The 15,258-nt window shown below is 43.3% G+C and overlaps 1 protein-coding gene across 4 annotated transcripts in view; it reads right to left on the reverse strand.

Moving 5' to 3' along the window:
• The window catches only part of Acvr1 (activin A receptor type 1), a 124,736-nt gene that overhangs the window by 72,153 nt on the left and 37,325 nt on the right, over positions 1–15,258 (reverse strand). For 2 of the 4 annotated variants that reach the window (XM_029536144.1, XM_021192491.2), the window contains one exon: positions 741–1,010. The exons of 1 other annotated variant lie outside the window; for it this stretch is intronic. The gene's annotated coding sequence lies outside the window, so the exon portion shown is untranslated. Of the gene's footprint in view, positions 1–146; positions 313–740; positions 1,011–15,258 lie in introns of all 4 variants that reach the window. One more of the 4 variants, XM_029536145.1, reaches the window with a different exon arrangement.

Consider the following 15,258-nt stretch of genomic DNA (forward strand, 5'->3'; position numbering starts at 1 on the left):
CCTGTTATTCATGACTTCCTCTTAAAACCAACTCAGACTCACACCACTTTGCCTAGGCAGAAGAATAGCTCAAGACCCTGGAAGGATAGAATCAGAGTTTACAAAGTACTAGCCCCCGGGAAATGAAGAAGAGGTACAACTGATACCTTTATAGCAGCCCAAAGCATGCTTCAGCTGGCCTTGAAAATGCAGTCACAACCCGAAGAGCCCAGTGTCAACAGCCATTGGCTCATCTGGTCCCCTGAGGTGAGAGGTCTGCTTTCCCCGCCCACTTTAAATGAAGGCTCACTGGAGGGCCGGTTCTTCCTGTTACTGTCATAGAGAAGACACCGAGGAAGCATTGCTCACACTCCAAATTAAACCCTACAAAACAGCAAGTGCTGGGGAGAAGCCACGACATCTAGTCATGTTTCACCAGTTTTAGAACAGTTGATACGTGTGTTTTCTACATAAAACAGTTCTCTAAGTAAATAGTAAATATGTGGAAAAGGTGAGGAAGGAAAAAAAAAAAAAGTACTGTGGCCCTCGTGGGAAACGAGGACAAGAGGCACGTTCTATATAGGAACATGCTTGGTGGCACTTCAACAGCGTACCCAAAGTTGAAGAATGTGAAGCTGTGACCCAGTAAAAGACCTTGCCATTCAGACAGTGCAAGAACTAAGAACTAGCCAGCCGCCCCAAACTTCCTTGTATTAGAATTATGTGAAACAACTAAATCAACGCCGTAGCAAAGAACTTACCCTGTAAATTCGATCTGTGCCAAATGGCATGAAAAGAGGTGTTGGAAAGCTGTGGGGGCTGGCAACACTCTTCTGAGAGGTCCAGGGAAAGCCTGATAGGGCTACAGTTCAAGCCAGCTCCTGGGCACACCCAGTCCAGGTCCTCCAGCAGAGAGGCACTGACTGTTCCAAGGGAGAGGAGGATGGGAGAGGCGCTCCAGGAGTCTTCGGAAGCTGGACCTGCCCCCCAGCAGGCTTCCTATGGGCAGACAAGCTCAAGAGCACCGGAGGCTGCAGAGGAAGAGAAGAAAGAAAGCTGCTAAGCAGAAGAGATCTCCGAATTCCTGTGTTGGCGAAAGGAAGTACACTTGACGAGCTTCGTCATTGGAACCATCAAGTGACAGCCCATTAGCCAGAGAAGCAAGGACGGAAAAAGTGAAATGCTAATATGCATGTGTTGAGGTCAGAGAGCTGCGATGCTCTTTAAATATTTTTATAAATGACACAAACCCAGTAAGAGGTTAGCAATTCAAAGTCAAATTGCTTTAAAGCCCATATGCCATCTACTCGAAACCATCCTGAGATAGTCAAACAGAAAATGGCTATGAATATTATTTCATACATTTTAAAAGAAAGGAAAAGGAAAAGTCTGAGCAGGATACAGGATAAGATGAAGTCTCTCTCCCTCCCTCCCTAGGAGGGAGGACCTTACTAAAGACAACAGTGTACCAGCTAACTAATTTCTTAAATAAGTACTGAGAAATTGCTGGATTTGGTCCACCTTCAAGCAACATTCTCCGTAGCAGATAGTACAGTTCAAAGACTCCAAAAACAATGGTGGGGACCAGGCACAAACGGAAGGGAAGGGGCTCCAGATAACTCAGGGAAAACAAAAACCACCCAAACTCCCTTTTCCTTTAGGAAGACCAGAAAAACGAAAAACACCGTTTGCCAGAGGAAGCGGAAATTTCTATGAGAATCAAAACTTTCCCATTCAGATCGTTAGTCAAAGCACCAGATCCCACACTCGCCCTCAGAAAACAGCTCCCTGGTTTTTAACCTCAAGGAAAGCTTTGCCAAGAGAGCTCTTGTGTAAATAAATCCCTGAAGAAAACAAACCTACAATACAGCATTCCTAAATAACCATGTGGAAAAGAAAACCTTCCATCTACCCTGGAATTCAAGAGAAAACTTTCGCAGATGCTATCACGCCATGCCTCTCTGCAGCTTAAGCCGAGGATCCCAATCCACTTGGGAGAAAAGTTTAGGCGTGTTAAAAAATAGATCTTTCTGTAGTGCCATCAACCAGAAATTGGCCATTCCTGGCAATCACGTGACAAAGTCAGGGTGGTGGTCATTCCTCCAGTGGTACCCACTTAAAAATATTCTTCCCACAAACCCCTGAGTTTTCATAAGCTGTTGAAATGCCAACTTCTCTGGGCTTCTGGTGCTAGGGAAATATGATGAGTTCAGAAGAAGGCCGCCTTGTGTGCTTGCATTGTGTTTTAGGAGTGGGTCAGCTGAAGCTGTACACAGGCCTGGCAAGCTATTGTGATGTCTACTGGCCAGCTACTAAGAACATGGTGCCCCTGCAACCCTGGTTGGTTCAGATTAGAAAGAAGATTGTAGCAGTAGCAGCAATTAAAAAAAACTAATAAATAATAAATTAATGCTGACGTTTGTTTGTTTGTTTAGTCTTGTAATTCGCTGCTTAAAAACCAGTGCTACTTCCTGCCCTGGTCTACTAGGCCTACAACCTGTCGTCTTTACCACATGGGATTCCTTCAAGGGTGTTCACGTTCCCTTCCTCCGTTCAGCCTTCTCTGACTATTAATGCATCTTCTAAGTCTTTCTCATTCTAATTCTTGGGTATGTATATTTTACATGGTGCCCAATTCAATATGGTGTAAAGTGAACTTGTCCCCAAACCAGTTTAAAACCAGGTGCAGATCACATATTACATTCTTCTTTCACAAGACTGAGTATACTGTTGGCACTCAAAAGTTACAGGATAAAAGTCAAAATAAAATTTAAGTGTAAATTTAAGTAAATGTATACTGTCATATGTTCCAGGCTATCTAAAGCCCTGTAGATTGAAGTCGAAACTATGATGTCCTATAAGAAAAACATTTGGTAAGGGGGTTGGAGAGATAGCTTAGGAGGTAAGAGCACTTGCTTCTCTTATAGAAGACCAGGGTTCAGTTCTCAGCACCCGAATGTTGGTTTATAACCCTCCGTGACTCCTGTTCTAGAGGATCCAGTGCTGCCTTCTGACATCCACAGGCACCAGGCACACAAATGGTCCATGCGCATAGACATTCAGGCCAACGTTCATGCACATGAAATAAATAACATCTAAAAAACTAAATTAGTAAAAATAAAAAGGGTTGCAAGGATGGTAAAATAAAGAGTTCAAGTGTTGAACAAATCCTGAGCATCTAAGTCTTCAAATGTCCCATGGAGATCCTATCTGCCTACACATAACCTTCATGTTGGTAAGCAAACTGGGCAGAAATGAAAAAGGCAAATGAAAAGGGCTGTATTCAAATCCTTGAGCCATTTCAAATATAATACAAACTGAAGATTTAATTAAAATCTGTGCTATAATTATATAACAAACTACAACAGCTTGAACCACACTTTTATTGAGGCCTAAGGTTTTTTTCTTAAAAAGGTTGGCCAACATATTTGCTTGGCTATGAGTTTTAGCCACTGGCAGCTAACCAAGCCATGTGAAAACCTAGCTCATAAATCCTGACAAGTTCCTGTGAAGGAGGGGAGGGGAAGAGAGAAAGCCAATCCAACTTTCTAACTCCAATGTTGTCTACTTAACATGGTCATATGTTTGTTGTACTGAAGTTTAAAAGAGCATGATTGGATTTAGAAGTCCGTGTGGGACACTGGCACCTGAGAATGAGCTAATGCAGAGAACAGTTACAACTAGGAAAATAAGCAACAGAAAGATAAAATCAGGACAAGCCTCAACTCTTTCGTTAAAACTGTATCCTTGGATTCTAGCAGTCGTGGCTTCTAAACATTGAGAGTTTTTGTCTTTCCTGAAACAATCTCCTACCTGTGCATTCTATTCATCTAGCTATATTACCTAAATAAATGACAGCACTTACTAAACAAATTACCTAACAAAATAGGCTATCATATAAGAACATAGATTTGGAAGTAGGTAAGCTGTGACCTTCATACATCATTTAACCTTTGTCAGCTTCCCTCCCCCACCTCCCCCCCCAACCATAAAACAGTAAATATAAATAGCTCTCACCTTGGCGAGCTGCTAGGAATCTAGTCGGCTAGACACTCAGCTCTGACACCAGTTAATCACATTATTTATGTTGCCAATTTAATCTTATCAACTATGGCAAACAGGAATGGGCGTATAATTCCTGTCTTATACATCAGAAAGTTACATTCAGACACTCTAAGTAAATGACCATGGTCATGTTTCTCAAATGTAAGATCAGAAACCATATTTTTCTCTCTCCAAAAGTTTAGGCCCTTAATTGCCATTAACTTAAACTGTCTCTTGAATTTTTTTTGTATAGAACTAAATGCTCAGACATGATTTTCTTAGGGTCCCTATCCTAACTAGGTATAGTATCATAGTAAGGAAACTAGAAAACCTACCAACTCCAAATAAAAGCACTAATCATTTGCATGACACTACCATGCCCTTTTATTCCAACACAAAGGTACTATGGGGCTGGGTAAATAGCTTAGTGATGCAGCCTTCAGGGCTCCTTCAAAAATAATCTATTCTGGCTAAGCGAGACAGGTTGCGTCTAACATTACTAGAAGAATTAATTCTGGATAGAAGTAAAGAAGGCAGAAGGACATTAACCAGTTCCTAAAATTCCCAGCAGCTCAACGAGAAAAAGAAAGCATAAGTCACATGCTCTGAACACCAGCAGCCCTAAAGGACTGAGGAAGAGATGGAGAGTGACCAAAAGTTGTCCACCACTGTTAGACACATGAAGGGGTACGAAGCAATGCAGACACTCCTTTATTTTCAAAATCTATACAAATTTTAATCTCTGCATTTGGGGAGGAAATATAGGTATTTCTAAAAATTTCTCTAGAATTAAAAAAACAAATCATTCTTAAATTATTTCCAAACAAATTAGATAGAGCTGCAGACACCTGGATCACCTCAGCCACCCCAAAGACTAAGAAATAAGGGGAGCTTGAGCCAGGAATGGAAGACCAGCCTGAGAACCACAATATAGACCAAGCTCAGTGATGATGATGATGATGATGATGATGATGATGATGATGATGACGACGATGATGACGACGATGATGATAAAATCCATACTTTTCTTTCTCATGGACCCATGAAGACACTGTTAAATTAGACAACGTACTTGGTGATATTTGCAAAAGGTTATGGCCTATAAGAAATATTAAAGTCTGGTAGACACTTGCAAACATTACTGAATAGCATTCTAATACCAAGCAAAATGGAGCCTACAATCTGCTTTTCTAAATAAGACTTTTACTGGAACAGACACATGTGTTCATTTTACATATAGTGTGTTGGCTGCTTTCACACTGAAATGGCAGAGCTGATAGTTGTGACAGAGTCCTTATGGCTTGCAAGGCGTAAAATATTTACTATCTAGCCCTTCGGAGATAAAGTTTGTTGACCTATACAATAACCTACATTCAAATCCACGGGCTACGTTAACAGTAGTACACAGAGCCGAGTGCTGAAGCTGCCAAGTTAAAGATGTATTTTGCTTCTGGAAGTTACTTCTTGGAACGCCGCACTTAGGATTTGTATACAGTATGCTTTGCATCTAAACTGATTTTATTTGCAGGATGACTCACCAAGACTAGCAGACGGGGCCACAAACACACACTTATAGCAACAGCTACAAGCAATCGTGACCAAGTCTTTCCTACACGCCTCTCCTGCTCTGACTCCAAAGGATGTCCATCTATCCTATCCTTCAACCCGCAGGACCCTTTCAGTCTTGCTTCACATTGGCATCGGCAGATTCCTCTTAGCTACTAACGCCTCTGTGTTGGCTCTTTTAACTCTCATAGAAGAATTACAATGCATTTTCCATTCCCTTGATAACTGATTCTTTTTCCCCCTTAGGTTCTAGAAAAACAGATATAGTACACTATCCAAGAAGTCATAGGGAAGAATTCAATCCTAGAAGCGCCACCATCCCTCCAGGCATGCATCTATGGACGAATGAGTAGGAAGCAAACGTAAGATGTCTAAGAGGAGAAAAAGAAAGGGTTAGAGAAAGATGGCACAATGTAAAAAATAAAATAGAATCTCCTGGGTGTTTTCAGGTAAAACACATAAGTCTGCCCCCAGCCTGCAGACCAGACAAAGATACGAGGATGGCTGTACACTCCCAGGAACTTGACTTAAGGCCTATCAGAGAGACTCTCCTCTAGAATTTAATGTATAATTTGGCTGAGGAGGGGGACTCATGGTGGATTACTTAATTACTCGGTGTAATTAAGTACCAGACTACACTTCTGTAGATAACCTGCTTATATTTTGTAACCCCCAAACTCCCCACTGAAGTGGTTTGGCAGTCCATCAAAATCCTTTTCATGTGTCCAACCAGAGACCCATTTACTTGTGCCAGAAACATAAAGAGGTTCAAGGATGAAACTTGAGAGAACAAAGGCAACAGGCCACAGTAGAGCTCCAGGCTTGCCCGGGAGCCCTGGGTTGAAGCCCGGCCCTGCCAACCGTCTGTCACGTGGTCGGACCCAACAGTTCGTGCAGGCAAAGCTGGCATTGTGACTTCCCTGCAGAGTGGCCACATTTGAAAGCTATGGCGCTCAGTGGTTTATTACTATCAGTTTATTATAAACTCAACACTTTAAGGAGTGAAAACAGATAATAATGAGAGTTACAGCAACTGGATTACGAAAAAGCCGAGCCCTGACCACTTTGATCTGTGGTTGCTGTGTTTAAGAAGGTATTATAAATGGTTCCACACAAAAAAACCTGAAAAGGGGGACAGGAAAGACTGAGAGTCCAATAAGCACCAGAAGAAGCTCAAAAGACTTCTTAAGACCCTAAAAAAGGGAATGATAAAGGCCAGGGCTGGAGGGATGGCTCAGTGGGTAAGAGCTCTTTCTGCTGCTCTTCAAAAGGACCGTGGTTCAGTTCCCAGAACCTACAGGGTACCTCACAACTAGCCATAACTCCAGGGAATCCAACATCCGCTTCTGGCCTCCATAGGCACCAGACAGACACACAGTATACAGACATGCAAAACACTCATACACACGCAATAGAATAAGTTAAGTATGTAATCTTAATAACAAAGGCTGGAGACCAAAATGGAAGCCCACCCCCACCCCAAACTTACCTCCTCGCAATTGGAAGAGGTTTGACTTCAGAGAGGAATAGAGTCTAGTGAGACAAAAAAGACAGGCAGCCCACACAGGTCACTCACTCTTCTATTCTTCCCCAGCCCTGGTCTCTCTTATCTGTGCCCAAAGGTGTCTACTTTTATAGTATGTGTGTCTGAATGTTCATGTGCTTTCTCCCAACCCACTCACTACCCCTGAATGGAAGCAGATTCCTTTGCAGACTGTTGGGTTGGGCTTGCTTTCAGGGCTGCATCCCACCCCAGCACTCCCCTCCCCCACCCTAAGGTAGGTGCCCGTGGTTTAACTGTTGACTCACCGGAACACAGTAATCCTGGATGATTACCTTCACACAGAACAACAGCCAGGCTTTCATCAGCTCCTGATCTCAGTGCACCTTCACAGAGAGTTCGCAGTGATGCCACCCACTGGGCCAAGACCAGATTTTCTGGTTTTCTAATGGGGTGTCTGGCATTTTGCATCTACTCAGCTTTATTCCGGGGTGCTAAGGAAGACACTCCTGAAGGCAGGGACTACACATCCAACATCTTTCTCCTATCGCCAAACGCCTGGTCTAATGTCACACTAGATTGAAATCTATAGGGTTTAGACGGAGTCTAAATTACAGAGAAAAAAAAAAAAAACAAAAACAAATGAACTCACAATGGCAAACTCATACTTAGAGCCACAGTGGTGTGTCCTACCCTGAGCTACAGACTCAAAGCAGGAACATAAAGAACCAGGGGTTCCTAAACCTCCTTGCTATATGTACATCAGTTACTAACCTAAATGTTCATCAGGTCACTCCCCTCACTAAGCTTCAACAACACTGACTGGAGAACAGTTCAACGTTCTACCCTACTTGTTTTCGTTGGAATTATTATCTGCCCACGGGTGTAAAGACATATAGACATTCCCACGGCTACTAAGGCAGCTGACCCTATGCCAAGAACAAGAGAGTAAGAGGGGGAGGGCGGAAATCCAATAAAGTTAAAAATAAAGCATGAACAATGATTTATGCAATCTTGCTTTTTGCATGTACACCTCCTTGTAATTGTGTCAGACAAGCTGTAGACCTTGTAAGTAGTTGCCAGTCCTGTAATGAACAATCTAAACAACTACCCTGTAAGCCTCTTGGTGAGAGACACAGCCTCAACGCTACGGGTGCTGCCATATACCCGTGATCCCAAAACTTAGGTTGCCGAAGCAGAAAGCTTACTCCCAGGTCTAGGCCGGGTTGGGCTATAAAATGAAAACACTCTCTCAAAAAATAAATAAAAATAAAGAGAAACATAAGCTCTTTATATCATTTTGTCTGGTTTGCTGTTGTTTTGAGACAGGGTCCTACTATGTCTGGGCCCAGTCCCTGGCTGCTCCAGCCTCCCAAAGGTTAGGATGACAGCTGTGCGAGCTCACTTACCGATCTTAGGTTTTTATAACTGGGCCATCTCCTTTACAAAACATATCAGCAAGCACTTACTTATCAGCCCTCTCTGTACAGTGAGTTTACACAAAATAAAAATCAAGAATCGATCGATGATAATTCCCGGGGGGGGGAGGGGGAGAGGGGAAAAAAAATCAAGTATCAACATAGGCGCTGTCTCCATCTCTGTGGGGTTACACATGTCTTAGCAAGGTCTAGTGGAGCAAGCCCTGAACCAGTCACCTAACGTCCCTCTGAGCCTGTGGCATGTGATTCTGGGAAATCACTTGCCCTCTCTGAAACCTACTGCGTCTTACATGAGTGGCAGTATCCCGAGTCGGTAAACACCCCACCAGCTCAAAGCTTCTCTACTTAGATATTTCTTTTACTATTGCCAGCAGGACTCTTTAAGAATTACACTAAAAAGGGATGCTCTTTAATTAAAGATGGTTTTCCAATCTTCTCCTGAACTGAGGATGGCAACAACCCACTCATAAATAAAAAATTTAAAAAAAAAAGTAAAAACATTTTTTCATGTAAAGTAGCTGTTCTTAACTCAAAGATTTGCTTGGAATTTAATTTGCTTACCAATTGAGGGATAAGTGAACAACAAGATCCAAAGAGATGCAGAAAAACTGGACGCCTGCCAGACTCAGCCCCGCGCAGGCTCAAGAATACACGCAGTCCCCCAAAGCTAGGCACTGTTAATATCTCAACCACCTGTGTGACTGATTGCCTGGAATGACGTTTCCTGGAAATCTGGCGAAGTCCACTAATTCAGCTCAGCTCCAGCTTCACCTGCTGAAGCCCAAGTCCACATGCTCTCTAAGATCTGTGCCCTCTCACCAGACACTCTCACACTCCACTACCATGGCACTCAGATCGCTCTACACCTTTTCAATTGCATCTCCATCTCCCTTGCGCATTTGTGGACTGTCAAATACAAGTGGTATTTTCACCTGCGAAACATCAGGAACCATCTTCTAAATGGCGACGGCTCCTTAACAGATGTTGATGAATCAACTGGTATATCCTGATGACAGATTCAAAGCGTGAGAAAACCTCCAAAAATATAAATGATGAGAAAGAGTTACGCTAATGGTAAAAAGGGAGTAGGTCTTCTGGAATCCTCTTTTAATGTTGTATTCACTTTTAAGTCAAAGCAATACAGACATACATGCATGCATACATACATACATACATACATTCCATTGCTAACTTACTGAAAATGAGCTACAAATAGTTCTTACTTTATACAAAAAGGAATGAACACTAAACATAGACACTCACCCATGGCTTCCACTCACACTGGAGAACAAAGAGCTACTGTCTATTCTAGTAGAACCTAATCTTTCTAAATCACAGAAGAGGGCAGGACTGGGAGCAACCCTCAGACATCACGCTAATGATGCGATGTTACTGGAAACTAAGATGCTGTCAGTAAAATTAAGAAAGGAGATGCTTCATCTTACAAGAAAACTGCTCATTTTCTTTCCCAGAAAATTATTCTTGAGATGGTCCTTTGGAGCCATGCCCCCATACAATTCCTGCACCCAAGCCGTCTCTCACTGGTCTCCTTCCAGTGTGCTCACCACATTGGAAGTAAAGGGTCTGCAGTGAGACGAGTTGTATTCTTCCGTCTTGTACACTATGGGTTGTAAGTAACAACGCCCCATGTATTAAAGACATGGACCAGTCTGTCACCCTATTAGGGGTTGGTGGAATCTTTAGCAGGGAGGCCAAGGGGAAGGAAATCAGGTTATTGGGATGCATATCCTTGCAGGGGACATTGTCACCTGTACTTATCCCCTACCCTCACTCCAACAGTGAACACACCTCTTCCATTCACTGTGTTCCCATCAAAACCTACCTAGCTACTTTAAGTCTAAACAAGCACAGAATAAAACTGTGAGCCAAAATGAACCTTTCCTATTTAAGAGCCGATCACCTCCGGTATTTTGTCACAGCAAAGGAAAGCTGATGAACACATAGCCTAACAATGGTATGCTCATTACAGTTTCCTCCCCACCCCCGATGGTGTATGCCATGCTGTGTGTATCTGTACATCAGGGGAGGGCTACAGGCTGATATAATTAACATGGGACAGCATGTGAGGCATTGGGAGACAACTAAAAGAAGGGATAAGGGGGCCTGCAGCTCATCTACCAGAGTTGGGAGAAACCCCTCAGGAGGTGCTGTAAAGATCCAATGATACTTCAAAGAGGAAGTAATTTGGGCGAAAGGCTAGAGATAGGCCTATTTCCCTAATACACGCTATTACCAAGACTACATTATCTTTGCTACTTGAATACCCAGCTTCCATATCGCAAGCAATTTTATATCAGTAACCACAAAGCACAGATGTTTTTTTTCCATACTTTAATTTCATGCCATTAAGCATTCAGTCCACTAAGAGTATGACAGGCTCTTGATTTGGGGTTATTATTAATTAGGGTAGTTTTGCACCCTGCCTCATTTTGATAGATTCATCTTAAAAAAATGAAACATGCCTGCTATTGGTGACATTCACACTCTTCATCACAAGCCTCCAGCTTCCACACCTGTGCTTAATTTACATCAGCTCGAGCTGAAGCTCTGCCTCTCTGGCCATTTGCAATGTTCAGTCTCTGAAGACGCATCTTACCTGACAATTGATAGGAACGATCTATATTTACCATCAATAACCCAATTCCCAAAGGTGGCAGAATGACTAATGTAAATTAGGAAATCACCCAGAGCCTTGTGCATGCCAGGCAAGGGTTATACCCTCCGGTTCAGAACCTCATTCACAGAGTGATTTGGTTTGAGTGACTGCTCAGTCACTTGAGAGTGTTTCGCTATGTATCTTGGGTTGTCCTTGAACTTGCTGCATGACCGTGGCTGGCCTCAAACATGCAAGCCTCCTGTTACAGCCTCCCAAGTACTGAGATCATAGGTATGCATCACCACAACCAACTTCACAAAGGTTTTGGTATTGTTCTTAATAAAAATGATCTCTTTTTGTCCAATGATTTAAAAAAAAAAAAGTACATGCATTTGTATAAACTGGTTAGATTTATTTTTTAGTCAACTTGGCACAAGCTCGTGTTATCTGAGAGGAATGAACCTAATGGAGAAAATGCCTGCATAAGATCTGGCTGAAGGCAAGCCTGTAGGGCATTTTCTTAATTAGTGATTGATATTGAAGGGTCCAGCCCATTGTGGGTAGGGCCATACCTGGGCTGGTTGTGCTGGGTTCTATAAGAAATCAGGCTGAGCAAGCCATGGGGAACAAGCAGATAAACAGCACTCTCCCATGGTCTCTGCATCGGCATGTACCTCTAGGTTTCTGTCCAGTTGGAGCGCCTGCCTTGGCTTCCCTCAATGGACTGTGATTCAAGATACGTAAGCCCAAAAAAAAACTCCTCAACTCCCTAAGTTGCTTTTGATCATGGGGTTTCATCATAGAAATAACAACCCTAAGACACAAATGTACGTGTGTGTGTGTGTGTGTGTGTGTGTGTGTGTGTGTGTGAACTTTATACTATACCTGAGTCTAAGAAGAAATGCAAGGGGTGGGGTATAAGTTCAGTGACAGAGAGCACTTGCCCAGGACATGCAAGGGCCTAGATTTAATCCACAAAACCATCGGACAAAATGAAATATCTTAATTCAAGAAAAAACTAGAAATACTCTTTTTATCCCAATGTTTCCCCAGGTGCTAATGCTCTCCATGAAGTTCCAACAGACAGAAACTCACAACTAACCGGCACCATCTGCGGAAGTTGGCTTCCCCTATCCTCCAGTCCCGGGTGCCCAGAGACTACCTGAGTTTAGTAGGTGGAAGAGAAGGAGTCAGGCAAGGATTTTCCAAAACAGCAGGGTCACTGGACATGGAGCCCGCTGGTCCTTCCCAGTGGCTATATGGGGATATGGCAGAAAGTGGAGCCTCATAGATAGGCAGGGCAAAATACAGCTCAGACTTTCAGAACTGCTTCCATTGAGACGGGATGTGAAGGGCTGCAGACATGCTCAGTGGTTTGGAACTTGTCAGAGCCTCTGAGCTGGTTCCCAGCACCCATGCTGTGCAGCTTACAACTGCCAGTAATTAACCTCATCTGTGGCCTCTGTGGGCACCCCACTCACAAACAGATCCCCAAGCACATACCCAGCCATACATATATACATACATACATACATACATATTTAACTCTTTAAAGACAGGACATGAAAGGACAATGGATACAGAAAGGAGATAACCTTAGCAGTCTCTATGTTAATCGCTCAGTACTGTCAACAATTCTTAGAAAAACCCTCTGTCTGTTTCAGACGACTAAGCCCTAGTCCATTGCACGAGCATTTGTCTCCGACTTTGCCTTTCTACATTTTAGGTCCCAAAGGGGAGTGTTAATCTCTGGGGTTTGGGAATGGCTCCTTTGCTTCTAACACTGGCAGGGAAGAAAAAGCTAGCTACTCCGTGTAACTTTGAGTGCATCAAGGGCCCAGAGTCCTCCCTGGAGTTTGAGCTGGAGCACTCGCATTTCTTGTGCCTACAGAGTCCTGCAGCCAGGCTTACTTTAAGACAAGACACTCCACTGGCTCTACTGAGCCTCTTAGAACTTATCACCAGCCCTAAGCGGGCTTAACACTCCATGAAGTTTCCTCCCATTGTTAACGCTCTTTGGATACATAAACAGTATTGTGGCCACAGATGTGCCTGGAAACTTTTTTATTTTAAATATAATTTTGGATGGACTTTCCAATCACACACACACACACACACACACACACACACACACAAATAAAATATACCCATATTCTACTTCTGAATTAAAGTCAACACACACCAAATTCTGAATTAAAGTCAACTCCTGACACCCTTGGCAAAGACAAATCCAATCTTTAACACATATCTCCTGTGTTTGTCTGCCTGACTAAGAGCGAGATAAATAAATCCAAGTACTCCACAGAAGTAGGGTCCAGTGTGCGCTGGAAATACCCAAGGAAGTTCTCTAAAAAAAGATGAATGCTTCCCACCTCTGGGGTTCATTGGTAAAGGAACCAAGGATCTCATATGGTAGTCACTGCACTACTGTGCCTCATACACTCCATGAATTCATGGATACAGACATAATTGTCCACACACATACACACACACATATATACACATACACATATGCATCACATATACACACATACATACACACACATATAATACACATACACATGGATATACATACATACACACACTCACATTGAATTATGAGTATTTTTTTCAGTCAATGGCATGGTCTGAATGTTTGTGAACTCCAGAAACTTTACATGCTAAAATCCAGTGTGGTGATATTAGGAGGGAGGCCTGGAAGCAGCACCTCACAGGTTCAGTGCCTATGCAGGATAAATGGGGCTCCCTGGAGCTGCCTTTCAGTTCCCACCATGTAAGCACACAGTAAGATCCTCATGTTTTGTTCAGTTTTTCAAGGAAATGGCCAGCACGCTGCACACTCCTCCGTCATAATCCCTTCTCCTCCCTGGTACCAGTTAAACCCAGCGTGAGGCCAGACAGCCGGAGTTAGAATTCCAGCCTTTGCATTTGCTGCCTCCTAGGCCATGGGCACTGACTACATAGTCTTCATTTCCTTCATCTGTAAAATTAGATTAAAACTCATGCTTGCCTGGCACAGTTATTATAGGAATTACATGAGCTAATACATATAAAGAAAGCCCTCAGAACAGAGCCTGGTAGGAAGAAACGCCATTTCAAGGTGAGCTATCACCATTACCAACACTCCCGTGACCATAACCCTGACCTTTATAACACTCATTTCCTTCCTTTCCTTAATAGATTTCACTTTTATCAACTTTAAACAAAACAAAACAAAACAAAACCTGGCAGTCCCTCCAACCTGCCTCTGCTGACTTCTCCCAGTCTGAGAGCCACGGCAGAAGGCATGGAGAGGCGGATGCTGACTCAGCCCTACTGGATCATCTTCACTTCCACTATGAATAATAAATCACCTGGCAAGACTCACAATGGACTGCAACCCAGCTCTGCCCACAGCTGGGCTAAAAACAATGGCAAGAGCCAGGAGCCCTTGACCGGGAGTGTTTACCAGCAGAATAAAGGCAACCCTTCAGATTAATAACCCCTGCGTGTGCGTTCCTATTCACATCCCCCAGTCCTATTCAGGTTCCTGGCATCAGCTCTCAAACAGAGGACTGAAACCTGAGCCACACCAGCCAGCCAGCCAGCCAGCCAGCCAGCCAGCCAGGTCTTCAACACACATTACTCTTCTTCATCAATATGGACACACACCCATCTACCAGCAATACTCTGAACCCATTTAAATGTCTATGAAGTATAGAAAGACAGACAATCACATCTGGAACTCACCCAAGTTCTTGAAACATACAAAACTGACAGCCATGCCCTGACATTTAGACAATCTTCACTGAAGAGCTCCGGTGGCCCGTCAAAGGCCAGTCACTATCTAATATCAATCGCCAGTGGGTTACATTTCCTCAGAGCAGCCCCTTTGGTTTGCCATCTAAATAAAAACTACAGGAGGGAAAAGTTCTGCACTTTTCCCAGGATGCGTACCATAAAGGTCCTGTCTAAAAGAGCAGTTTGTTCACAGATCTTACTTTGCCCGTCTGTAGTCAAAAGGTAAACAGAGCCATGCTTGGCAATGCTAGCCCTCATGGTGTAGCCCGCGAGTGGCCTTTGGAAGAAAGGTTTGCAGTAAGAAACTTTGGGATAACTCGCAGTCAGAAAGC

The sequence above is a fragment of the Mus pahari genome, chromosome 3 (genome assembly GCF_900095145.1).
Source record: "Mus pahari chromosome 3, PAHARI_EIJ_v1.1, whole genome shotgun sequence".
Lineage (NCBI taxonomy): Eukaryota > Metazoa > Chordata > Mammalia > Rodentia > Muridae > Mus > Mus pahari.